The sequence below is a fragment of the Desmodus rotundus genome, chromosome 5 (assembly GCF_022682495.2).
Source record: "Desmodus rotundus isolate HL8 chromosome 5, HLdesRot8A.1, whole genome shotgun sequence".
NCBI classification, from domain to species: domain Eukaryota; kingdom Metazoa; phylum Chordata; class Mammalia; order Chiroptera; family Phyllostomidae; genus Desmodus; species Desmodus rotundus.
The window spans coordinates 115,726,659-115,753,513 of NC_071391.1; positions in this window are offsets into that span (position 1 = coordinate 115,726,659).

Genomic DNA, 26,855 nt, shown 5'->3' on the forward strand with positions numbered 1-26,855 from the left:
GGTTTATTCTTTTCTAATCCATATTTTTACCTTAAAAATAATTTTATTTTTAATATAAAATTATATATAGTCATTATAGAAAAATTAAAAACACACAAAAAGTAAAATTTAAGAATTCATTACCCCAATAAATAATGTTATTATTTAGCAATAATCCCTACTTACATGGGTATTTTCTTCCAGGTTCTTTTTCTAGCACATATACTTTTGTTAGAAAAGTAATGTTTTGAAAATTCTTTTGCTTTGCAGGGATGACGCCCAACCAACCGAGCCACACTGGTCTGGTGAAAATCCTTAATAGACTTGTCTTGTCTCTTTGCCTTCTCAGTACGTGCTTAATCTTTCAAAGATTTAGTATACAAGAGAGCTAGGAGAGAAAAATGAGTTTATATTTTCAACACATAAAAAAAAAGATTACACAGCAAAACAAAAGCCTTGTACGCCCATTGTGACACAATGAGGAGCAGGTAGTCTGCATTCTTTTATCTCTGCCTTGAGCAAATCAAAGTCTAGACTTGACTTACGTGGACCATAAAGATTCCTGGAGGAAGAGGGAGGGAAGGAGGCAGCACCCCCTTCTCACAGGGCCCAAGGCATTGTGTCAAAAGGAAGAAAGAAAAGGTGAAAACTGAGAGATGTATTATGATTTTACTTCCCCAAGATTTAGTCCAGAGGAGAAAGGATTGTCCTACTTAACACTTCAATAAACCAGACAAAAGTAAATGCTATTTTTTTCCTCTTCTTGGGTGGTAGGGGCAGCATGAAGAGAGCTCAGTCAAATATATACAAAATAACTAGCATTTTCTCTTCTCATTAAATATACATTTAAAAAGTATAGCATCTTTTTCCATTAAAATTAAGTTACAACCTTTTTCTTTTGTCATTAAAAATTCTTTGTAGTACCTGAAACCTGTATAATGGTTTAACCAGTGTCATCCCAATATTCAATAAAAATGGAAAAAAATTAATTGCATATTCAATATTGCAAATTTTTTGTAATAATTTTTACATTTTCAAAATATTTTATCTAGAAGTTTATACTCTAATTTGCTTAGCCATCACCTTACTTAGGTTTATTTTTCTAATTTTCACTATTATAAATAATGTAGTAATAAGCATTTCTGTTTACTTCTTAGAGGTGGGAAAGTCAAAATTAATGAATACTTTAGGTTTCTTAATAAGTTATGCCACATTGTTCTGCAGAAATATGATACTAAAATTAACAATTATATTAGCAACAAACGAATGGACCAGTTTCACCAAACCTACAATCATTTACTCAACAAATATTTATCTAGGGCCTATTATGAGCTAGTCATTATTCTATGTACTGGAAATGCACTAGCAGACAGGACAGAAAATGTCTCTCTTCTTTGGGAGCTTCCATTATAATATGGCAAGTAGTAGGTGCCTTAAAGGAAAATAAAACAGGGCAAAAGGCTAGAGCAGCGCTCTGTCTGGCAACCGCTGAAGCTAAGTCATGCCAGCTACCGGTCTTGTAAATAAAGTTTTTATCAGAACACAGCCACACGTTCACTCACGCATTGACTGCTTTCACTCTGCAATGGCAGAGGGGAGCAGTTTAGAGAACCTGTGCCCCCCCGCCAGCCGCACGTGCTGGCAGCACACATTCTCCCGCGATAGGGGAAGTCCAAAGTCTCCTGGGGTGCTAGATGGGTCAAGTTAGGCTAACCACTGTGACAAACAGATCCCAAATGTATGCTGGCTCAGACACAATAGAAATTTACTCTTTGATCACATAACAGCAGTGGGTATGTAAATAGATTGGCATGTCTTTCAGGAACCCAGAAGTGACAAGGCTTTGTTTTCTTTAAATTTTGGCTCTCACGGTCTCTCTGGGGGTTGCCTCTATTCTGGCCAGCCAGAAGATCAAAAGGCATGATGTATTTCTGCATGATATATTTCTGGCGAGTCTATTCTTGCCAAAAAACAATAGGCCTGGGCCCAGAAAAGGCTTATGTATCACTTCCACTAATGCTCCATTGGCTGGAACCCAGCCAAAAGGCTGCACCCATTTCTGCCGGTTACTGGAGTATGTAGTCCCTGTCTGCTCCACAGGGAGGCGACAGCGGGCTCTCTGCCTAAGACAAGCTACAGTCCCCAATTTCCAAAAAGAGTTGCAATTCATTATTATTTTATTGTGCATTTTTCAGTAACACTGAAGTTAATATGTATTTGTATAAGTGTCTTAGATGTTTATAATTTCTCCTCTCCAAATTCCCTATATTTATATTTTTCATTTTTCAATTAAAGCTTTGGAATTTTTTTAAATCACTCTCATAAACAATTAAACAATTAAAAATCATAATCCCCATTTGTTGTTTACCTTTTTACATGGTTTTGAAAAGTGGAAGATTTTAAAAATTTTATGTAAGCAAATCTATATTCTTTCCTTTGTAATTCCTTCCATTATTTTCTATTTGGAAATCTCTTACCTATTCAGTGATTAAATACATATTCATCTGTTTTCTTCAAGTTTTTTACCCCTTTACATATACTTTAAAGTCAGGTTCTAAGCATATTACTTTTGAAAATAACCAGTCTTCTCAGCACATTATTAAATAATTCATCTCTTTCTTATTAATTGTAATGTTTCATTTACCACACTTTAAGCTGTGTTGTATTCTAGAGTAAGGAAGTCTATACATGCCTTGAATCAGTAGCATGAAATTTTAATATTTATATCAGTATGATCTTTGTATATATTATATTCCTATCTGGTAAGTCCTTCTCATATAACTTCTTTTCCAAATATTTCTTTGCACTGTTTATTCATTTAATTTTTATAGTTGTATTTTTCTCATTGCAGAAGGAATACATATGTGTTTTTATTTCAAAAATATAATGTGAAAATAAAAAGATTTTAGGTAACTGTCATAATTATTGTATTAAATTCCTTTTAAAACTTCTGTTAATTTTTTATGTTTATGTTATGTCCTATAAATTAATTTGAGAAATTAACATCTTCCAACAACCTTGAAAATGCTTCTCACTTGTTCTTTTCTGTTCCTCAAGAATACTTTTTGGTTTTTGTTTTTTATTTTTATTAATCCTCACCTGAGGATATGGTTAGAGAGGAAGAGAGAGCGGGGGTGGAGAGAGAGAGGAAACATCGATTGATGTGAGAGAGAAACATCAACTGGTCGCCTCCTGTTGGCTCCCCGACAGGGGATTGAACCAGTAACCTAGGTATGTGCCCTGACAGGGAATCAAACTTGCAACCTTTTGGACGACACTCCAACGAACTGATCCACCTGGCCAGGTCTTTGGTTTTCTTCATACAGATCAAGTGCATTTCTTATTAATTTTATTTCTAGGAATTTCATATTTCAATACTATTTAAATATGATATTTTCTTATTTTATTCTTGACTGCTTTTGCTGATATATTATAAAACTATTAATGTTGGAGCTAGCCATATGGTTCTTCAATTGGTTTCTTAAATTTTATAGAGAAATAATCATATCATCTGAAAATTATTTATTTTTGTAAATAAATTTGTAGCTCTTTTTTGTTTTTCTTTTTAGATCTTGCTTCGCGGTATGCCCTAGCACAGTGTTGCCCGATCCATGGTCCACAGAACCTCGTATACCGTGAATTTGGAAAATGCTAGGTAGTTTATCTTCCTCTCACAGGTTCACAAGTTACCCTTGAGAGCATTATAAGTTACATGGTAAAGAAACCTAGTTCCACTTATTTAACCTTGCATCACCAGTGTACCAAGCACCCAGAAACACCCATTAATAAACCGCAGGCCACCAGCAGTCCCAGTCTCAAATATCCTTGTCCCACCAGCATATGTCCTTTTAGCCTGTCCCAGCTAGAAATTCCACAGTCACCACAGCTTGTGAAACCTGTGCTCTTGGATTAAACTTAGAGTAACTCTGGACAACAATTCCCAAACAATGTTGGAAGTGATTGTGACAAAAGGCATCCTCCACCCTGACTGATGTGGCCCAGTAGGTTGGGCATTGTCCTGCAGACCAAAAGGTTACCATTTTCGATTTCCAGTCGGGGGGTATGAGTCTGGGTTGTGCGCCAGGTCCCCAGCTGGGGGCCTACAAGAAGCAACGGATCAATATTGCTCTCCCTCTCTTTCTCCCTCCTTCCCCCCCTCTCTAAAAACAAATACATAAAATCTTTTAAACAAGTTTTCTTTTTGATTTATCAGTTCTATAATTTTGTATGTCTTATTCATTAATTTCTGCTTTTATTTTCCCTATGTTTTCTGCTTTCTTTGAATGTACTTTGTTCTCAATTTTTCTAAATTTAGGGAGTTAGGTTCTTAGTTCACCTATTTTTATTTTAAATCCCATATCAAAATGTATGAAATTTAGCCAAATGCTAAAATATTTCCATTACTAGAGAAAAGAAAGGTGGCGAAAATTATTAACTCATTAAATTTCAGTCTCATGCTTCTCATAGAATGCAATACAGTAATTAAATTTTGTGTCAAAAAAAGCTAATTCAGATAAGAATAGAGAACTCTGGAGGACAACTTTGAAAAACAGTGAGGTGGGAACCTGAACACCCAGATTCCCTTCAACTCTGCACAAGTCAAAATCATAGACAAGCACAACAGTTCAGTGAAAATGAGTGTGCATCAGCAGGGATTCCTTGGGAAATGAAGCTGGCCTTGTGTTCAACTCAAGTTTGTTTTAAGATTTTAGAGGCTGTCTCCATTTGGGTTCTCTCAAAAGCCAACCTGAAGCAAGAATTCCCAAATAAGTGGTTTATTTGGGAAACAATTGCCAGAAACTCCACTAGGAGAATGGGGAAGTGAGCTGAGGAGAGAAGGAAGCCAATCAAAGGAGCGTTACCAAGTTACCACTATTGCCACTGGCGCGTGACTCTGCTGTGGAATTCGGGGAGCCAGTGCAGAGCAGGCGCCTGCACAAAAACAGAGGTTCAGCACCCTGCCTCCCCCAAAGCCAAGTGCATGAGGCTGGTGCAAAAGGAAAGAGGTTTATGTAGGTGCTGTGCAACCTGAGAGAATGGTGGACTCCCGTCTCAAAGACCATCTCATCTTTCTGCTCAAGCCTGAGGTTCTTATAGGAATAGGGAGGGGAAGGCTTTTTTCCTAGCCAATGATCTTTTGGGGGCCCTATCCATCCATATGTCTAGCTTTCCACACACTCAGTGTAGGAACCTCCCCCTGCCGCCATCTTGGCCAGTGAGGGAGACTCCCCAGCACTGCGACTGCCACCCCACCCCAGCAGAGAGGGAGCTGGAATATTTATATATACCTCAACTCCCATCAATAGTTGAGGGCAGCTGAGGTTGAGGCCACGTGCAGCGTGCACAGGAAAAGCCCTCAGGTAAGCAATGCAGGTTCTGGCAGTCAGAAGTCAGACCAGGGCGTCAGTGACAAGGGTAGGGGGATATGATGGGGGGAGAGTGAAGGCAGTGTCCTGACGACAGCTGTGGGGCCCTGGATTTCCTCCCTTTCCACCGGCAGTCAATGTCTCGCCCAGGTTTGATAACAGTGCCTGCAGTTACTTATGGGCTCAGTTGCTTCCTAGAGACATAAAACTTGAAGAGGGATTTGTTTCTAGTCTAGATGTGACTATAACCTTCTCTAACCTGGGAGCACTCTCTGGAAACGCAATGGAGAAGGAGCAAAGGTTAAGCCCATGGGTGCTGTCTGGGAGCAGCAAAGCTGCATGGGAGCTGCAGGAGGAAGGTCCTTTTCCAAAGTCTGGGCACATCAGAGAGCTCTGGGGTGGACAGGAAAGTAAAAAGGGCAGAGGAGACAAATGGTACCTTCATGACAATTTTATTGTCTTAATAATTGCTTCACTCTTCTAGGGACTCTTTTATGTTACAAGATCCTAAACCATAGTTAAGAAAAACCATTATCTCTTCTAGTTCTAGTTCAGTCTAGATGAACTTGAGGTGATTTCTTCACCTCATAATAGGAAGGGAAATAAAAACTGCTACACCCAGGAGTAGCTGTACCAACTGACAAAATGTAGGGAAAGCCTTCGTATGAATAAGTGCTTGCTAATAGGAGCAGGTAGTTCTCCTAAGAAGCGGCTCAGCTTAATTAGTGTGGCAATCTGTTCTCCAAAGCACAATGCAAATACAATATAAATAAAAGGGTTTGACCCTGTTTTTTATTGCCAATTTCCCAAGAGAGAATAATAAGATCCCAAGTACAATCAGCTGTCTTACACTGATGGATTTACTCTCTGAAGTGATATTTTGAAAATTAAAATGTGTTCCCACCAATACCATGCCCTTTTAATAAATGCAGTTTTCTTCCATTCGTTAGTTGAGTTTTATAAACTGCTTACTCCAGCCACAGTAGAACAGTCACCCTTCGCATGGGCCTTTATTTTGCTGCATGGAACTCTGAGTAGATACCGTCAAAATGCTTTCCCTCCGCAGAAATATTTTACTGAGGTAAGCGTCACCTGTTTGCTTTTTGAATGAATGTTTTCCTCCACTAAAGCCTTCACACACCAACTCGCAATTTTACGTTTTCCTTCTCATTTCTGGCAACAACTGTGTCCCCATGTAACTCCTTTACTGATTTCAGCTTAAATTTAGAGGCCACAGGAAGACTGTGCAAGGCTCAGCTTCTGCGCCCCTCTGATCCACCCACACGCCTTGCTTTCTGGCCCTAGTGACAGTTTGTGATCACAGAGCCTGCCTGCCTTCCTTCCTTCATTCCTTCCCTCCTTCCTTCCTTCCCTCCTTCCCTTTTCCTATCCCTTCAGACGACCCTAGCCCCTGCCAGCATCCTTACTGATCTCCCCACATGAGAGATCCTGAGCCAAAACCACCTAATGAAGCTGCTCCTGAATTTCTGATATGTTGTTGATAAATTGGTTGGTAATTAGTTAAGACTTCCACATCTATAATTACACAGAGCAGCCCCTCCTTCTGCAAACCCCTCGTGCAGCCCACATCACCTGAAGGCCTCCTACCCCTGTCGGTATCCAGACTCCACAGCTTACCTTGCCACCACCTGCTGATAGCCTGCTCAACACCTGCATTCAACAGGCTGGCTTATTGCTCACCCCGCAGCTCCAGACCAGCCTCAGACTGGACAAACCAGCACACTTTTCTGCTATAGTTTCCTTATTTTTTTAGGGGCTCTTTTATCACAGTAATTCTCATACAAAAGTCCTGCATCCCTTGAACTCAACGCTAAGTTTCTATCTCCCTCTGGATGACAGGCCATGAGGCCATCTTCTCCCATCCATCATCTTCTTGTCACCCAGGCTTTCCCAGCTGATGTGGCAGATTGGTCTGGCGAACCTTTCTTTCTTCACCTCTCTGTGTATATCCCTTCTTTGGTCCCTGGCTCATGCCATTCCCCACACCCCAGTGCAGAACAGTGGTTAGGGTTGTCGGCTCCGCCAACCACGTGTGTGGCTCAAGCACCACCTCTGTGGCCAGCTCTGTGACCAGATACACTGCTTCACCCCTCTATGCCTCAGCGCCTTCGCACATATAATAGGGGTGCACTATGCGGATTTTCACCATTTTTTTAATCATCTCCTCAGCTCCCTTCACATAACTTTTCCCTTCCTTTTTTGGACCTCACAAGTGATACCCCATAAGCCCTTGGTCCAGGCATTTCAAGATACCTATTGCATCACCACTTCTTGGGCCATTGCCACAAACATGTATTTGAGAATCCACAGGCAGACTTCTTAGCCACATTCAGTCTCCCCAAGTACTGAAATGATGCCCAAAACAAGATGTCACCCATTCTGGAAGGAGGCTTCCTAGGATACTTAGGGTTGTACAGCAATCTAGGTGTCTGCTGGGTGCTGCCAATAGTTTCTCCCTCAATTCTCTGCCAGGGGAGCAGCAGCAGAATAAGCCAAGGAGAGCATTAGCCCTCACCCTCTCATGTAGCTGGTAAATGAGCTGGGCTTTCTAGTCCCTGATGTTTCTTGATTGTCCGGCTACTGGGAAAATTATGAATCACGCTGAACGTTCATCTGCCCCCCCTCCCATCTTCTTGGTATCCTCGACCAGCATCTCTCAGCTTCAATTTTCTCATATGTAAAAGTGTAAAAAGAAACACCTCTTAAAAGACAAAAGAAAATTGTATCACACTGTAACAGGGTGCAGCCACAGGGGGATAGGGGGAGACCAAATAGGGATTTGTAATGGGGTCCAGAACTCAGGGTGTCCAGGAAATATTAGAAATATATATATATATATATGATGTCCTCATCCCCACAAGTCTGAGCTGGGGGATGGGACGCATGGAGCAGGGCCATTGAGAATTGTTTTGAATAGCAACAGTTTTGCAGATAACCTCTAGAATGGTCACTTAACATATCTATAACCTTTAACTGGTTTCATGGATATGTTAAATAGCTATGGCCATGCTTTGAGCCAGGGGGATGGGAGTGACTTCAACCCGGGATGTAACTGGGAGGAAACTCCCTCTGGATACAGCACCTACATAAAAGCTTGCAGATGATTGGCTCCACACCATGGGGCCACACCTGCCCAGACTTATTATGGCAGCCCACTAAAGCTGGAAGAATACGGGAATGCTGGCAGGTGTGTCTGATTGTGGGAGGAGTCGGAATTGGGGCTGCAGAGGAAGGCTGGCGCTAGGATTTAAACCCAGGCACGGCAGCCATGCTGGGGCTTTTTTGGGGACCACACGGCTTTGGCGAAAGTTGGGACTGTGCAGCTTTAGGGTGCACCCTTTTTGCCATATGGCTTAGGAAGCAGGAGAGACTTTGCCTGGAAGAAAGCGGGTAAAAGGACTCTTGCTGGTGGGCCATGAGAAGGTGCCACATGGTTTTGGATTAACTGGAGATCACAGCGGTAACACATCTGATGGTGCCGGAACCTGAGCCACGGACTTCTACTTCTTTCCTGAGATACAGTACCCCCGACTGGGCAGTGGGGAGAAGGAAGGACTGTGTGTTTGTGGGTATTCTAAAGGACTGTAGTATTTTTAATGAATACATTAAGTCATCACTCTAAGTCTGTATAACTTTTTAAATAAATAATCCTTTTCCTTTTCACCAGTCTCTGGCATTCAGAGACATCTTTCCCTGGCAGTGGGCAAAGCAAACGTAGTACAGGGTGGGGGATTCCTGGAGCACAAGGGTGGGTCCATTCAGTAACAGTATATCATTCGCACCCCCTCCGGGTCTGTTCTGTAACAACATGATATAAGTAAAATAATATCTAGCCCAGTAGCTGAAACATAATAGCCCTTCAATGAATGCTAATTTTTATCCCATTTCTTAACCATTCTCAGAGTATTTGCATTTTATGTATTTATTTTATATATTATGAAGAACATAATAACATTACATTGGGTGGAATATTTTTAAAATCACTAATAATTAACATAGCTAATCCCCATTTTATGTGTTCCCTACCATTCTCTGATTACACAATTGTGTATTTTTAGGGCATCACAATCAAGAGTGTGCATAAAATTTCACATCATTATGTTCCTATATTGCTATCATCTCCATAATTAAAATTGTCATGACTGCGTAATATTTTATCAAGGGAATATAGTATGTTTAATTAAATATCCTGTCACTGAGTAGTTAAGTTCCAACATTTCCCTATTATAATAAGAATAGGGTACAATAAACATTTTTGTGTTTATTTGGTATTATTTCCTCCTGACTTACTTTTGTAAATAGAATTTCTGTGTCAAAAAGTAAATATTTGTAGAGCTCCTGATGCATTTTGCCAAGTTGCCTTCCAAAGCATTTCTGGCACTCTCCATTGCCACCGGTAAGTGCCCCACAGGGAGTAGTGCCCCACAGGGAGTAGTGCCCCACAGGGAGTAGTGCATTTTTAGGAAGATGTTTGTCACTCTCCAGTTTTAAGTGCTTAGTTATCTAAAGACTTTAGTGCAGGAGTGGCCAACACCCTCGGGCTACTTGTCCTGAAGGAGAAGGCAGTGTGTATACAGTTTCATTTTCATATGGTAGCATTTTCCCTAAAATCCCTACTCTCCAGAGATAGGCCCCTTCTTGCCTCTTTCTATTACTAGAACCTTCTTTTCTGGGCCAATCTTGAATCCTCATCATCCTCAGGCACGGGCTTTCTGGTTCATCATGTAAACATAACGGTTTTGGACATGAGTTTGATTTTATGGCTGCTCTCATTACTCGTGTAATACAGGCTCGGTTCTTCTGGGTAGCATCCAGAGGAAGGGAGTGTCAGAAGCAGCAGGTGGACATAGCTTCCTAGCCTGATGACAGTTTTGTGGAATCCCCAGAACACAGGAACAAGTCTTTAATTTTCCAAGTCCCAAAATTCCATTTTGCCTGATCTCCTGCCCTAGGGGAAGGCCAGAAGAAAGATGGATTCACTCAAACCAAATTGAGGCATAGTATCGACTTTTATTAATGATAAGAACATGCAGATACTGTACAAATTTTAAAAGTTATGTTCCAAAAAGGATCTGAGGAGGAAAACAGTTCATAACTGGGCCTTTTAGTCTGAAGGGATGGAGAGAAAGTAGGAGTCGCACATTTGGTAACTTGGTAAGATGGAGAAACCAGGGAGCTAAAGATTGAGGAGTAGAAACATGAGTAGGTGTGGAAGTGTCATAGAACCCCAGCCGATGCAGTTCTGAAACAGCTGTGAGGGGTCCGATTGCCCACCACCAAAAAGCATGACTCCCAATGCCAGACTTTGTGAATAGAGAAGGAATTCTTAATTTAAAAGTTATACAGATTTAGAATAATGGCGAATTTCTGCTGTTAAGTCCCACTCCCTTTAAAACATCCACAAACACACAGTCCTGCCTCCCTTTGCTAAACCAGGGGAGTTTCAGAATATGCCAGACAGAGATACCGCCTTTCAGAAAAACAGAAGTACACAGCTCAGCATTCCCAGTCACAGTTCAGCATTCAGGCATCTCCCTTTAATCCATGTTTGGCAGGACAGGTCCTGCAGTTCCCAGCACTATCAGCCACGTCGTTGTGTTCTCTGGTGCTTAATCCAAACCCATGTGGCACCTTCTTCCACACCAGCCTCATGGCAGGCTAGTGGGTCCACTCTGCACCCTTTCAAACTGCATGGCAGAGAGAAAGAGAGAAAGCCTCATGGCTACCGTGCATAGTTTAAATCCTGGTCCCAGCTTCCCATGCAACCCCATTACTAACTCCTCCCACAATGGGTTACATCTGCCCATTCTTTGTACAGTTCACATTCTTTCTGCTGCCATCATCAGTCCAGGCAGGCATGGTCCAGTGACACTGGGCCAACCGCCTTCCTGTCTCTCACGTAGGCGATATAACAGGGGAAACACCTTCCTGCTTCGCACAGGCCCTGAAACCCCCCCACACCCCCCTTCACAGGTCAAAGTCACACCCATCTCCCTGGCCCAAGGCAGCACAGCTTTTTAACATAACTATTAAGGTAGCCAAGTTGCCATAGACATGCAGAATACCTCTCACTGGCTACCTCCTGCTTCCCTCACCCCCAAGCCAAGGTTCGTGGGGGACATCTCCATTTCAGGGGCCTCTAGCTTAACACCTCATTACAGAAGAGAGGGTCAAGGTGAGGAGTCTGCATGACAGGTGAGTGTAGTGCTGGGATAGTGTTAACGCTGGTGCTGAGGGCACAAGGACATGGCAGAGTTGGAATGTCAATGGAAAGGACATTCAGACTGAAGATATATAGGGAATTTGTAACAGCAGCTGATTTCCTCTGGTGCCCAGGGGAAAGGAATCCCAATTCAAACCAGTGGCCCTGTCTAAAACCAGGGACCTTTGGAAAATAAGGCCAAAGAGTACCAGCTGTAGCTGATGTAGAGGAAGTCAAGTGAGACAGGATGTAAAACTAGGAAAGGGTGACCTCTTTGGGAGGCCATTAAACCCCCAAGTCAGGGTTACAGCCACATACCTATGTGAAGGGAGGGGGAGTGTGACCATGGTGTAAAATGTAGTTACAGGGCAGGTTTGGACCAGTGATCAACACAGCCATCCTTCAGATAGCCTGGGCCAGGGAGAGATCAAAGTGGGCGATGTCAGGGTGGTTGACGACACAGGCTGTGAAAGAATTCACAAAGACAAGAAAATGCAGAGAGCAACGTTTTTATTTTACTTTCCCGAAAGAGGGAAAGGGCTAGGTACAGAGATATGCACGAGCACTGAGGGCTGGGGGCTTTGAGTTTTTATTGGATAATAAAAGGGGGGGGGGTGTTGCTGTTGTGTGGCCCCTGGGCTGTTGGGGGTGTTGCAACTCAGGAGTTTAGGGTGGTTTTGCATAAGCTGCAGTTCGCTCCAATGTTATCTTTTGCCTAAGGCTCTGGGGGGCAGCTAGTCAGGTTCTGTTTTCACTTTCCAGTAATTTCCAAACATGAGGACATAATCTCAGAAAACTAAGATGGCAGTCATGTTTGACAAGCTCATGGGCCTGCTTGGCAAATGGCGCCACAATAGCAAATGGCGCTGGCTTCATCCTTTCAGGCAACGTCCTGATAGTGTCAGAGGAAGAGTATCACATGCGGTGGCCAGAGAGGCAAGAGTTTTGTTGGGACCCAAGTTGTAGGTATGAATCTGGCTGGATGGCACTCTGAGCCACTCACCCCAGGCTGAAACAGGCCTTCCAGGTGTCACTGGAAAGGGACTGGGCCCAGAGCGGGTCTGCCTCGGACTTGCCAGTAGTGCGTGGGTTCTTCATTTTGTGCAGGAAAGATTTCACAAAACGAGTCCAGGTGACTTTGAGAGTACATTTATTAAAGCTGGGGACTGTGAAACAAGGAAGGGATAGGGTAGAAGAGGCAGCAGGAGAGGCTGGGCAGTGTTCTGCTTTGGCTCAGTAGAAACTTCATAGGGAAGAAGTGGGCCACAGTGGGGCTGCTGTTAGCTCACTTAAAAGTCAGAGAAAAGGGGGCCTTGGAGACAGGTTTAGGGGGGTTAGCTGGGGACGGCCTGACACTGCCATTAGTCCCCTGATTGCAAGTTTCATGGGGACCCTTAGAGTTGAGGAGAGAAAAGTAAAGATGAACGCCAGAGAGGGAAGAAGGTGTGGGTGTGCTGTAGAGAGAGCCCACTGCTGGGTCTTTGTCTTGAGGGCTCTTACCTGTTTTCTAAAGGTGGGAATTTTAGGAAAGGTCTTAGGGGAGGTCTTAGGGAATGATCTCAATAGAATATTCATCAGCTTTATGCTGATGTGCCAAAAAGAGAATCATTCCCCTGACTTCTTCCTTCCTTGGGTGTGGTTGGCACAAATGGCACTGATCAGATTTCTGTTATCTGTCTCTCTGAGTAGGGGATTTAACCTATTTACCCTCTGGTTGTGAGAAGTGTAAACCATTTATTCTTAAGTGTCCTTGGTTAGGGAAGATAAGATTTTGTGATTTACTAGATGGTTGACCATTTAACTATCTGTCTCAGTTTCCCTATTCCACTTTTCCTGGCTTACAACCCTGTCTCACAGGCATTCTGCATCTTCTGAAGCCCCGTGGGAGGCCCTGAACCTCCTCGGTTTGTTGTGTGGTGCTTAGGTGTCCTGCGGAGTCCTCAGTTCTGTAGTTATAGGAGGAAGGCTTGGGGTTGAGGAATTTCCCAGATAAGTTTCCTTGCTCTCTTCTTTTTAGGATAGAGCATCTGCCTGTTGGTTCATTCTGCCTGAAACTCACCAGATGGCACACTGTTCCCAGCTGGCAACCACTCCAGTGGGAATTATGCAGAGAAAGCTAATCCACTGGGAAGAAGTGGTAGACATTTAAATAGGATATAGGATAATTTGCTTTGCAGGCTCCACATCATCCATAATGAAATCACTCCCTTCCTTGTGGTGAAGTCAAAGCAACAGAGAGTTTTTCTCAGCTACTCCCAGTCCCCAGGGGCTTCTTTCTGGAATGCAAAAGATTACCGTGGCTGTTTGTAAGGTAGATCTTCTTTCTTTAAAGAATTCTGGGGTTGTGGGGAATACATGTTTGTCAATTGAAGTATTTATTCATTAGACATTCCCACCATGTCCCAGACACTGTGCTCGTATTTTGGTTCAAGTGAGTTTGGCTGCAAGTAACAAAATCCCTGACCGACAGGGCCTTCAATGATGGAGACCTTTAATTACTCACAGAACCAGAAGTCTGAACATAGGCAGTGCCACGACTGGTGCAGCTATTCAGCCATGCCAGCAGGAACACAGGATCCTCCTACCTCCCTCCATCCCCTGCTACCTCAGTGAGTAGCTACATTTCCCCTCATGGTTTCAAAACAGCTTCCACAGCCCCAAGTTTCACTACCATATATGATGCTATGGACTGACTGTTTTTTATCCCTCCAAAATTCATATATTGAGACTAAATTAACAATGTGATTCTATTAGGAGTTAGGGCCTTTGCGAAGTAATTAGGCCATGACAGTGAAGCCTCATGAGTGGAATTAGTGCCCTTATAAGAAGAGACAGGAGAGAGAGCATCTCTCTCTCTCTCTCTCTTCCCCCTCGCCCTACCCCCCGTGAGGACAGAGCAAGAAGCCTGCCATCTGCAAACCAGGAAGAGGGTTCTCACCAGGAACTGAATTGGCTGGCATCTTGATCTTGGACTATCCAGCCTTCAGAACTATGAGAAATAAATCTTCCTTGTTTCAGCCACCCAGTCTGTAGTATATTTGTTATGGCAGCTCAAGCAGAATAAGAAATACGACAAGATCCTAAGGAGAAAGGAAAAGACCAGAATTGTTGTTTTCACTAAGAGGGGTGATCCTTCCAGAAGACCAGAACTGGGTCACATGGTCATCTGTAGACCAATCACTGACAAAGGAGAGAATAGGATTATCTTTTTGGCATAGACATTTGTAGTTTGTCCCTTGGGAATAGGCACAGTGCCCTAGGAACAGAATTGAAATTCAATCACTAAGAGGTAGAGTAGCCAGGGATGGGGCTGGGGGTGGGGTCGAGGGGGAAGGGCCATGAGCACAATTTGCCACAGCCAGGCACACACAACACTGTGATGTATGTGACAGACACAGTCTTTGCCCTCATGGAAAACTTAGAGTTTAGTGACAGAGATAGGCAAGAAACAGCCATTAAACATATCATCTGAAATTGCTATGAATGAAAGGCTGAGTTTTATGAGACAAAACTTCATTGAGATTATAATGTAGGGTGATTTGCATCATCTATTACATCCTTCTTTCATTGTGTGGCAACAGGACGGTTTGCCAAGCCACCTGTTTCAGACAAGGTCCTCTGGTTTAAATTCAGTGTGGTAGGTAATGCCACCCCCCCCCCAAAGATGTCCATTCCCTAGTCCCTGGAACCCATTAAATGTTATCTTGCATTACAAAAGGGACTTTGCAGATGTGAAGTTATGGATCTTCATATGGGGAAATTATCCTGGATTATCTAGAGGGGCCCATTGTAAATACAAAGATTCTTATAAAAAGGAGGCAGAGAAGGAGACATGATAACAGAGGCAGAGGTCAGAGTGATGTGGCTGCGACCCAAGGAATGTGGGCAACCTCGAAAGCTGGAAAAGGCCAGGAACAGATGGATTCTCCCCTGGAACCTCCAGAAGGAATATGGTTCCGCTGACACCTTGATGTTAAACCCATTTCTGACTCCTGACCTCCAGACAAATAAGTTGATATTACCTTAAAGGGTAATTTGCTATATCAGCAATAAGAAACTAATATGTACACCCAGTTTGTCCCAATTCAAACTCTTCACATCTGTGTTCACCTATAAATACCTGCAGATGAAAGCCAGAGAAAGCATATCACCTAGGAACTTAGAGGAAAGACGCCACATCAATCATTTGAAGAGCTTTAATCTAAGGATAGCTGACATAAAAGGTTATATTTTTCTCCCGAAGCCAAATTTCTAAGTGCTTATCATCAGGCACACACCATAGAGGGCATGATTTAAGACGGTAATTTTCCTCTTAGAGAAGCATAGACAGCTAAGGGTATTTTTCCAGCAGTTCTCCAGAGCTTATGCAAATGCTGGACATACCCTGTCTTCAGAGGAGGAATCTGACCTGCAGCTGTCCTGTGAATCACGAGTGCAAGTCAATCTTAAGCCTTCCCTGTGAGCTGACATGAAGATCAAGCAAGGGGTGGGTGCTGAGAAGGTCTTTGTAGAACTCAGGAAGATAATCAAATAGAAAAAGTCAGCCAACCCACATCATTTGGGCAGAGACACTATTATTATAACACAAGCCTAAAAGATGGTAAAATTAGCAAAAATGGAACACTTAAATAAAAATAAAAAACTACTAATATGAAGTACAAAATCCCAATAAACAAACACTCCCATAAAGGGCCCAATAGGTAACTTTATGGAGTTTAAACAGCAAGCAAAAGCCTTTGTCTCCTCTCCATCCCTCCCTGCCCAACCCTTTGCCGCTGCCTTGCATGGGCTCTCAACATCTCTTACTTTGATGATATAATAGCTTTATAATTCATCTTTCTGCCTCATCAATTTCCAGGCCATTTTCCACCTCTGCCAAAGTGGATTTTTAAAACATTGATCTTATCAAATCACTTCCCTGCTAAAAACAATTTGCTGACTCCCTACACCAGGCACCTGCTAGGAAATCTTTTTCTATATATCACCTGCCATATCTGTATATCATATCTAAGTCATATCTATATATCACCTGTATCCTCAGAGCTTCCAAAAATCAATGTGTCCAGTCCATGATCAAGCACCGAGGACACTCAGCCTAATGGTTCTTCCCCCACATGTCAAGCTTTTTAAAAATGCAGATGCCCAGGCCCAACCCTTGTGTCAAAATGTTAGCATCTCAGAGGTTGGGAGTCTAAACGCAGGTCTGCCATGTACAGCTGCGTACAATTGATGGCAATCATTTGGCGTGGCTCTGCAGATATGTGTGGCTGTCAAAAACTCCACAGCATTTCTCCTGTATGGTCAGGGTTCAGCCTCTGCCTTAGGCCCTTGCTGTTTGGCTTGAGCCACAAAGTCAAACTTCAAATGTAAAGATGGGAGTGCAATGGGGTGGTTAAGTAACGGGCTCTGGAGTCAGACTGTCTTAGCCCCTCCCCTTACCAGCCGAGCAACATTGTTAGTTGCCATCTCTTTGCATTGTTTTCTTATCATCAAAATGGGATATTTGATAGTACATACCACCACATATGGTTAAGAGGATCAAATAAGATGATATCTGTATATGTTATGGGAGAAACTCCCTGAAACTCAGTTCTTCTTGTCAATGCAGTAAAGAATTAAAGATCAGCAAGTCTATTTGCAAGCAAGTGTTGCAGGAGATAGCAAAGCATAGGAAGAGCTTTGAGACTGTGTTGCAGTTGCTGGCCAGGCAACACCTTTTAACTCTTAGGTAGCAGCTAGGAATGAGCAACCAGAAGGGAAATAAAGGCAGGGCGCTCACCATTGCAATATAACAAAGAACTTAATACAGGAGGCTAAAAGCAAAGGAGGAGAGGTCTCACCCGTGTCCTAGTAGTCCTGAGCCTGGTTGAACAAGACTACCAGGCATTCTGAACAACAAGATAGTGTGAGGGGGGAGGGGGCGAGGGGAGCCCTTGAAAGTCTGTGTGTATCATCTCCACCAGCTGCGAAAAGGAAAACCTTGAGACTGTGTATTCATTCCAAGGCTGGGAAGGGGGAAGGGAAGTGTTACAGAAAACACCCCTTCCCCTGGGGGTCTTTTTATTCTATGGTTCTTTTTGCCCACCGCTGGTAGGAATTGTGGCTCTCAATGCCAGATTTTGGTAAAAAGGAATTATTTAATTAAAAGTTATACAGGTTTAGAATGATGGTAGAATTCTCTGTTAAATCTCACTCCCTTTAGAAACAAAGATACACCCACAAACACATGGTCCTGCCCTCCCTCTTTGCCCAGTCAGGCCAGTCTCAGAACATGCCAGTCAGAAGTACCACCTTCCAGAAGAAAAAAACAGAAATCCGCTGCTCACTTCTCCCAGTTCTTCCTGGCAATCCATGTTCAGCTGGGCAGCCTCCCACAGTTCCCAGCACCATCAGCTCTGCCGCCAAAATCTCCAGTTCTAAATCCAAAACTACCTGACACCTCCTCAAGGCCAGCCGGCAAGAGTCCTTGCACCCCCTTTTTACCTGCATGGTCCTGCAAAGTCACACATTGTCCAGCCCCCCATTGTCCAGTCCCACATTGCCCAGTCCCACATTGTCCGGTCCCACATTGCCCAGTCCCACGTTGTCCCATCGCACACGGAGACCTGCCTTTTTGGTTAAGTCCCAGCCTGGAACCGCCTCCAAAACCCCATTTCCGACTCCTCCCATAATCAGCTACACCTGCCAGCACTCCCCTATTTTCCGCCCTTCTTGACTGCCATAGTTAGTCCGGGCAGGCGTGGCCCTGTGGCGTGGAGTGAACTCCAAGCTCTTCTGTGGGTTCTGTAACTGGGGGAGCCGCCTCCCAGTTACATCATGGGTCAAAGTCTGGCCCATCTCCCTGGCCCAGACAGACTATTCAGCGTTACTGTGAAGCTAGCCTGCTGTTATTGATATGCAGACTAACTCTCAATCACTGTGCTGTTGCTTTTCCCAGCCTCCCATCTAGGCTTGTAGGAGGGGCAGTCTTGGGGCTTCTCAGCCCACACCCACTCTGAGCCTCGTTCAGCACCCATTACAGGAGGAGGACTGCAATGCCCAGAGAAAAAGCCCGTGAAATAACTTTGGTTAATTGCCCGCCCCCTGTCACCTATGCAAAATGAACAAATAGAGTCTGGAGCAAGATAAGAATTTGGGCTAACAGACCCCCACACATACCTACATTTGGGTAGTCACATCCCCCCCACCCACCCCCGCACCAACTTTACACATCAGTCAAAATATAACTCCCTCACCCCAACCCGGCCAACTACACAAGTCCTCAGAACAAAAGACTTGCTCTCTTCTCTTGGCTTGTGGCTCTCTTGCCACAGGGTTGGGGGAGAGGGGCGCTGGCCACTTGGCCTCTGGCCAGGGAGCCTCTGTCTACCTGGCCCCTGGCCAGATGTTTTTGCCATCTAGCCTCTGTCCACCTGGCTTCTGGACACCTGGGGGCTGGCCACCTGGGCCTTTAGCCACCTTTGCTTTTGCTCTCCCATTCACTCGTAAACTTAGCTTGCAGGCTAATAGGCTTGCTGACCTGTCATTCTTCACTGTGTTGGCAAGAAGAAGCAGGGCTTCTCCAGTAACACAAGCAGGGTTTATTGGTGATCCATTCCCATGGAAGAGAACGAGTCTAGCTAAGGTGGGGTGGGAGCTGAAAGGCATAGGGTCAGGGTGAAGCAGTGTAAGGGCGGTGAAGGTAAGGGCGGCCAAAGGCCTGGGTGGCAAGCTAGTGCATGGCCAGAGGCCAAGTGGCCTGAGGCTAGGCAGCCTGGCCAGGCAGCTAGAGAGCCAAGAGCACCAAGCCCCCAAGGCCCTTGTTCTGAGGACTTCTATAGTTGGCAGGATGGGGGAGGGTGAAGAAGTTACATATTGATTGACAGGTAAAGGTGCTGCTAGCTTTCTGGGATGGGGGTGTGAATACCCAAATGTGTTAATGGGGTGTGAATACCCAAATGTGTAATGTGTTAATTCTTTTAGGCACTATGGGCCATTTTGGGCCGTTCAGGCCATGGGGTAAAAGCACAATTTCAAAGGTTTTCCTTCCCAGATAATGAAAAAGATATGTAGAATTTCAAGGACTGCTGAGTCCGTGGGTAGGACATGTATCCCTCCTCCTCCCTGCCTTTGTCTCCCCTCTGGCTGCTCATTCTACCATAACATTCCCCCCTCAAGTATTCGGAACCCAAATCTTTGGGGACTTTGGGCTCAGGACAGCTGGTTTAGTGGTGAGACATGAATCCCTCCTCCTCCCTGTCCTGGTTTGTTATCTGTCCAACCCGACATATGGAATCTGGATTGGGGTCTGACAGTAGTAAGCGTTCAATAGGTGTTAATTCTGATATCACCGTAGATCTGTGAGCAAACACTGAAGAGATTTCATTCAATTTTTTTTAAGATATTTTTTACTGAGTAAAAAATGTTCCCTCCTATTTCTAGTTCACTGAGAGTTTTTAAATCACAAATATGTGTTGAATTTTGTCAAATGTTTTTTCTGCATCTATAAAATGATCACTTATATTTTCTTTTATCCTGTTAAGATGATTATTGCATTGACTTTTTTTTATATTAAATCAAACTTGCATCCCTAGAATGAAACCCTACTTGGTCATGCTGCATTATCCTTTTCTATGTTGTTTGATTTGATTTGCAAATTGTCAAGAATTTTTGTGGCTGTCTGCAGAGGGACAGTAATCTGTAGGGTTTTTTCTTAGAATATCTGTCTCAAACACTCCCATATTGTATTGGTTTTGGTATCAGAGTAATGCTGGCCTCATAAAATGAGTTAGAAAATATTCCCTCCTCTTTTAATTTCTGAGTTTATATATAATCGCTATTGTTTCTTCCTTAAATATTTGCTATAAATCACAGTGAAACCATTTGGGCATGAAATTTTCCTTTATGGGAGTGTTTGTAATTAATTCAATTTTTGGAGAAATGCAGTGCTAGTGATTTTATTCCACCGGAAATAAAAATCGCAGCATCCGTGCAGATGCGCCATGGGCCTCCCTTTACTCTTCCTCGCAGGAAACACAGTGACGCAGGGCCCCTTGGCTAAGGCTTGCCCCGCAGAAGCTGCACTGCTCACTGCAGCCCAAGGCCTCGGCTTACATTCCAGCCAAGCTAAGGAGAGACCACGTTCCAGTGGGCTTGAATACAGCTGTCCTACCAGCTTGGCTCACGTGGGAGAAAGCTAAGCCCGGAAGCTGAAATTAGGTCCTCTGGGCCCCAGCTGGGGCCATAGGTACAACTGAGCACATTAGATACCGCACAGCTCCAGGAGGCCCTATTTGCATCAGAGTATCACAATTTGCATACGTGTTACAACAGTTTTCCAGCAGATGTTCAGGGAAGGATCTTGAGGAAGTTGTTCCAGCCTCAAATGACCAATGAGGCCTACAGCAGCCTTGACAGACTCCTGTGACTAAGAGAGCAGATATGGTCAACCAACCCATGCAGCCCTTCAACCAGCACAGAGCGTGCCTCCCGTGTGTCAGATACTGTTCCAGGAGCTGGTGTTTCCCTGGTGCACGTTCTCAGGGAAATCAAAGTAAAGAGAGATATATTACTCTCCATGTGCAGCTATGCTGCCCCTGCCCAACCTTGGGCCTCCAGACCCCCAACCCCAAGGCTACATAATCCTTCTCTATTTTAAGAGGCCAGTAAAGGAAGCTTTAAGGGAATAATCATCCACAACAAACAATATCAAAAGTTTATGTAAGTCAGCCATCAACTGTAGTATATACATTTTTTCAAGTACACATGGAATATTTACCAAAATTGAAAATATACTAGGCCAAAAAATAAACCCCAATAAATTTCAAATGTCTGATATTATACAGAATATATCCTCTAACCACAATGGAATACTTTTAGGAAGAAAATAATTAATAAAATTTTCTAACTTGGAACAAACCTAAGTAAGCAACACATTTCTAAAAAAAAAAAAAAATCTTGGGTCAAAGAGAAATCTGAATGGAATAATAATTAGAATATGACATATGAGAAATTTTATGATGTATTTAAAGTCATATTTAGAAAATACAGAGCTTTAAATGCTTACATTAGGAAAAAAGGCTGAAAATCAATTAATTAAGCATATATTTCAAAATATCATTTCAAGTTATTTGAAAAATCAGCAAGTTAAATATATTCAAAGCATTTACTGCCTGGTACATACTAAGTACAGCAGGCCCTTGAATAAAGTCATTTTGTTATAACATTAATGAGAAAAAAAATCAATTCCTAGCCCAGGCCACTGTCTGTGTGGAGTTTGCACTTTCCTCCCACACCTGCGTGGGGGTTCTCCAGGAAGTCCGAGTGAATTTGTCCCATTCTGAGTGAGTTCGGGTGTGTGTGTGAGTGGCCCAGAGATGAAAGGACATCCCGCCCAGAGTGGGATCCCACCCCGCACCCTGAGCTGCCGGGGCAGGCTCTGGCCACCTGCCACACTGAGCTGGAATCAGCAGGCTGGTAAGGAATTATCTTGCATGTTTTTATTCATCTCTCCTAAATGTATGTATAGTTTATTATTTCAATATTTATTTATTTCAATATTTAATATTAAAAAGTGTTTGGGTCTTTACTTACAAGTTTGGTGATGTTTTTGTGACCAGAAATACACTGTTGGAACTTGGGTTGTTTACATCTATTAGCCTATAGTAAAAGTTATACATTGTTTTGCTTAAATTCACAGTTTCCAAGAATGTATCAATGATGTTGAGTGAGAACTTTGTAAGTGTTGCCAATTATAATACATTATTAGCAGGCTTAGAGGGAAAACGTGGGTGCTATATATGCTATAAGGTTCAGCACAGTTTATCAGATACTCTGCATTGGAATTTGGGTTTAGGGCCCCATATATTAATAAAACAACAATTCTAATTTTTTTTTAATAATATGAAGCAAAGAGCAATGACTACGATGGACAGCTCTACAGCTAAGTTGCCTGGGTTGGACTCCAGGGTCTATGATTGACAAATTACATGACCGTTTCAGTTACCTACTGCTGTACAACAAGTGATCCCAACACTCATGGCTTAAAACAGCACCATCGTATTGCACACGGTTTTGTAGGCTGGGGATTCAGGCAGGGCTCAGCAAGCCAGCCCCTGCCCCATGTGGTGTTCGCAAGGCCCCAGCATGTGGCTGCGTTCAGCTGGCGACTGGGCTGACAGATCCAGTTCGGCCTCCCCCATAGGACCAGGCCTTACCATGGCTGTTGGCTGGCACACTGAGATTCTCCACGTGGCCTCTCTCCCTATTGTCCCTGGTACCACATGGCCCCTGTCTCCAGCAGGATGGCCTAGACTTCTTTACATGGGAGTCAGGGACTAGGAGAGCATCCCTGAAAACAGACTCTGCAAGGCCTCTTCTGGCCCCACTGGAAGTTGTCCTGTATCACTCTCATTGCATTCTGTGGGTCAAAGCAAGTCACAGACCACTCCTGTTCGAGAAGGGAAACCGACTTCACCTCCTGAGAGAAGTGACAAAGTCACATTGAACACTAGGAGGAATAGTTGCCAGCATCTTTGGAAACAGTATACCACAGGGACCTTGAGCAATTTACTCAGACTCTCTCTGTCTCAGTTCCCCCATCTGTATGGGGTGAGGGGTGGAGGAAGTAATACTAGTTTCTAGGTTACATGTTGTGAAAACTAAGTGAAAAAGATTATGAAGCACTTAGATGTGTCTAGTACAATGACTCTCAAACTTATGTATCAGAATTGCCAGGGGGCTTACTAAAAAGGGATTCCTGGGAACCCCCAGAGGTTCTGGTTGAGCAGGTCTGGGGTAGGACCCCCAAATTTGCCTTCTAAGCACGTTCCCAGGTGATGCTGATGCTGTTGGTCTTTGACCATACTTTAAATAGCACTGGGGAGGTATACACTAAGCACTCAATAACTGTAAGCTATTTTTATTTTACAAGAAAAAGGAACACAGAAAAGATTAGGGGCAGCCTTCTATCCAGACCCTGAAGGCACAGTGAAATAACATTTATTGTTTTTCTCTCCCCTACCAAGCAGGACTGAAGAGCGAGGCCCTTCAGTGCTGTGGTTTGCTGAGGGCCAGTGGAGGAAGAAGCCCTCTCTGAGGAAGGGTTTGGACGGAAACTAGACAAGGAGCGGGCGTGCCCTCCAGGTGCGGGGAAACGCGTGAATAAATGTTCATTAGACGCAGTCCCTGTGCATGCTGTTTAATTCAGTGGGTTACTTTTTTCAATCAGGCAACGCGGCAGAACTGGGAATAAAAGAATATTCATTTCTACGCAATCCCCAGACCTCCACAGCCCCACTTTTTTCTCATCTAGAATCAGATGCTAAGCTTTGTCAGCTCAACAGTTATCATCAGCGGGCCTGGGCCTCACCAAGTTGTCATGGTAACAGAAAACCCTCATCCCTCTTGTTTTTTTCCTCACAAACTATTCAAAACAATGAAATGCCGTGACACCAGGACCTCTCTCATTTCTCAGCTGAATTTCTTTCAAAACTGTGTTCTCAAGAGCAGATTCACCAGTTGTCAGGGTTGGGTCCTCTCTTTTGTGGGTAGCTCTTGTCAGAAATCTTTGTGTTCTGAAGCAATGTTTGACCTTGCACTTCAATTCAGGGAGACCTTGACTTTTGTAGCCTGAGTCCCACGGTTCTGAATGTATCTCTGTTTTCTCAATGGGAAAGAAGTGTACACAATTTTAATATCATCCCTATGGCATTCCATTGGCTCCATCCCTATGCCAACGTCACCTCGCTCGATACAAATCTTCAGACAAGAAAAATGAAAACACAATTTACCTTCATTTCTGATACGGTAATGATTAATGGGAGGCTGTTTAGAGTCAGTTCTCACGGTGTCATATTGTCTATTTTGATTTGAGAGAATCCCTAAAGTTGTGTTATTTACATCGTGCATATCAATGGTTCTCACACTTGAACCTGCACCAGAATCACCCGGAGGGCGGCATGACAGACACACTGCTGGCAGTTCTGATTCAGCAGGTATAGAATGGGGGCCGAGAATTTCTATTTCTAACGAGTTCCTATGTTGACGGCACGGGTATGGAGTCCACACTTTGAGAACCACTGATGGTCACTGAGGCTAGTTAACAAGGCTATAAATGACCGATAATTGGTAAACTCCTGGAGCGTACCTCTGGACCGCCTGTTAACAGCAAGGCAGGTGAGGAAGAAGCTCTCACAACCTGTACGGAGAGAAGATATTGATTCCATATCTATACTCCCCCTGCCTGGACTAAATAAGGGGTCACCTATTATGAGGCAAGTCATAAAAGTTCTCTAAGGCAAAATATGACCTTAAAAAACAATATCCCCTTAACCTTGCAAAGGTACTTTCCAACTAAACTTGACAAGTGTGGGAGGCTGCCCAGTCAGCAGGGCACCGCCACGCAGATGTAAATTGTGAAGAGTGCTGTCGCCAAGCTGGTCATTTCCATCACTGTTGAAGTGGTAGTCTAATCCCTCGAGGCCACCCCAAAGTTACCTCCTCGGGGGCACGGTCCCTAATCCCCGCTGGGGAAATCGATCTTGATCTCATCAAAACTCCCACAACACTTGGTTTATACCTCTTTTGATACTTGATTTTTTTCAAATGGAAAATGTAGCAAGTTGCCTACCTCTCTCCTCCATAGACTCTGAGCTCCTAGAACACAGGGCACTTATATTTTCTATGTTTTTGTGCTCCACACTGTACTTCACCCTTAAAGTAGTATTGTGCACTTTTAAACATTTAATAAATATTGTTTGAACTAATAAATAAAAAATAATAAAATTAATATTACATGCCCCGACTTCAGATGAGATGATAACGTATACATAGTGTCTACCTGCATTTTCCCACTCTTCCTATATGACCTCATCATCCAAAATATATATATGCTATATATATTCTATTTAATATGTCACATATATACAGGGTCTGGCAGAAGTAACGCCTGCTTGAGTGTGGTTGGCAGGGTAATAATATGGGTGTAATAATTTTAATTTGAACATTTCATCTAAAATGTTGTATGGTGTGCTTGAGTGTGATGTTGTTATGTTACAGAATCACATGCTTATGATTTTGTAATAAAAAGGGGCATTATTTATGCCAGACCCCTGTATGTATATTACACATATAAACACAGGCACACAAAGAGTGAACCCAAGAAGCTAAAAGTTATGGCCCACGTGGCTGGCCTGAGCTGGCTTCCAGGTCCAGCATGGTTCCCCAAATGCCATGGTTCAAGTACCCTTGAGGCAGACTCTCTGGAAGATGGAAGCAAGCTTGAAATTGAGCAGCTCCCAGCCCCAAACCAGATGAATGACTTCTACTAGGACCAGCTCCCAAGAGAAGAAGCTACAGGACAGAGATGGCCAGACCTGGAATCTTCCTTGATAATATGGTCCCAGTGCCATGCTGTGGGCCTTGGCCTTGACCATGCAAACCTAAGTGGGGTCAGAAAAACTAGAATTAGTTGGGATCTATATGTCTTCAGTTGCTTTAGCCACTAGAAATCTGCAACCACAGAACGTCACCCCACACCTCTTTTCTTTCTTGAGGATCTTGGTTATGAGAAAAGACTGAGTGTAAAGTCAGGAACAAAACAACGTGATTTTTATGAAGCCCACGCAGGAATCACTAGGCACCTCTGACTAGCCAGGAAGCTCCCACGCATTGTCATTATCCCGGCGGATGGAAGGGGACAGCCTGATGAGCCCCCACCGTGAGCCAGTGTAGATGACTGGCCAACAACCCTGGCCTCAAGCGTAGAAGGGAGCACCGGATCGAATGCACTGTCCTGAAGACGGCAGCGGTCCCTTCTTCCTCCCCATGTCTGGACACGCTTTCCCCTAGGCCGCGTGTTTATCTGGACTCCTTGGTGTGGGGCGCAGGGCTCGATTCTGATGGGAAACCTGGCAACACCAGCTGCAGAAGTTTGAGATGAAGTAGAAGACAGGCGTCCTTCAAACAGCCCAGCTAGGGACCTCAGCCACAGATGACGCAGAAGATTCTAAGAAACATGGGGTTTGCTAAAAAAAATGGGTAAATAAATAAGTGATGCTACACCAGCAAGCACCCATTGTGGTCCCCAGTTCAAATAAGGCTATGAAAAATTATCCGGTGGCAGACGAATTCTTCATCATTATATAAAGTTCTGTCCAGACTATGTTCAATATTATTGAGGTAGTAGATGATAACAGGGGTCCCCTCATCACCTGGCCCTGAAGGCAGTGGTACCCTCACCTGGAGGAGCTAACAGACCTGCTTACAGGACTCCCCAGGAAGTCCCTGAACTGGCCATAGGACAGCAC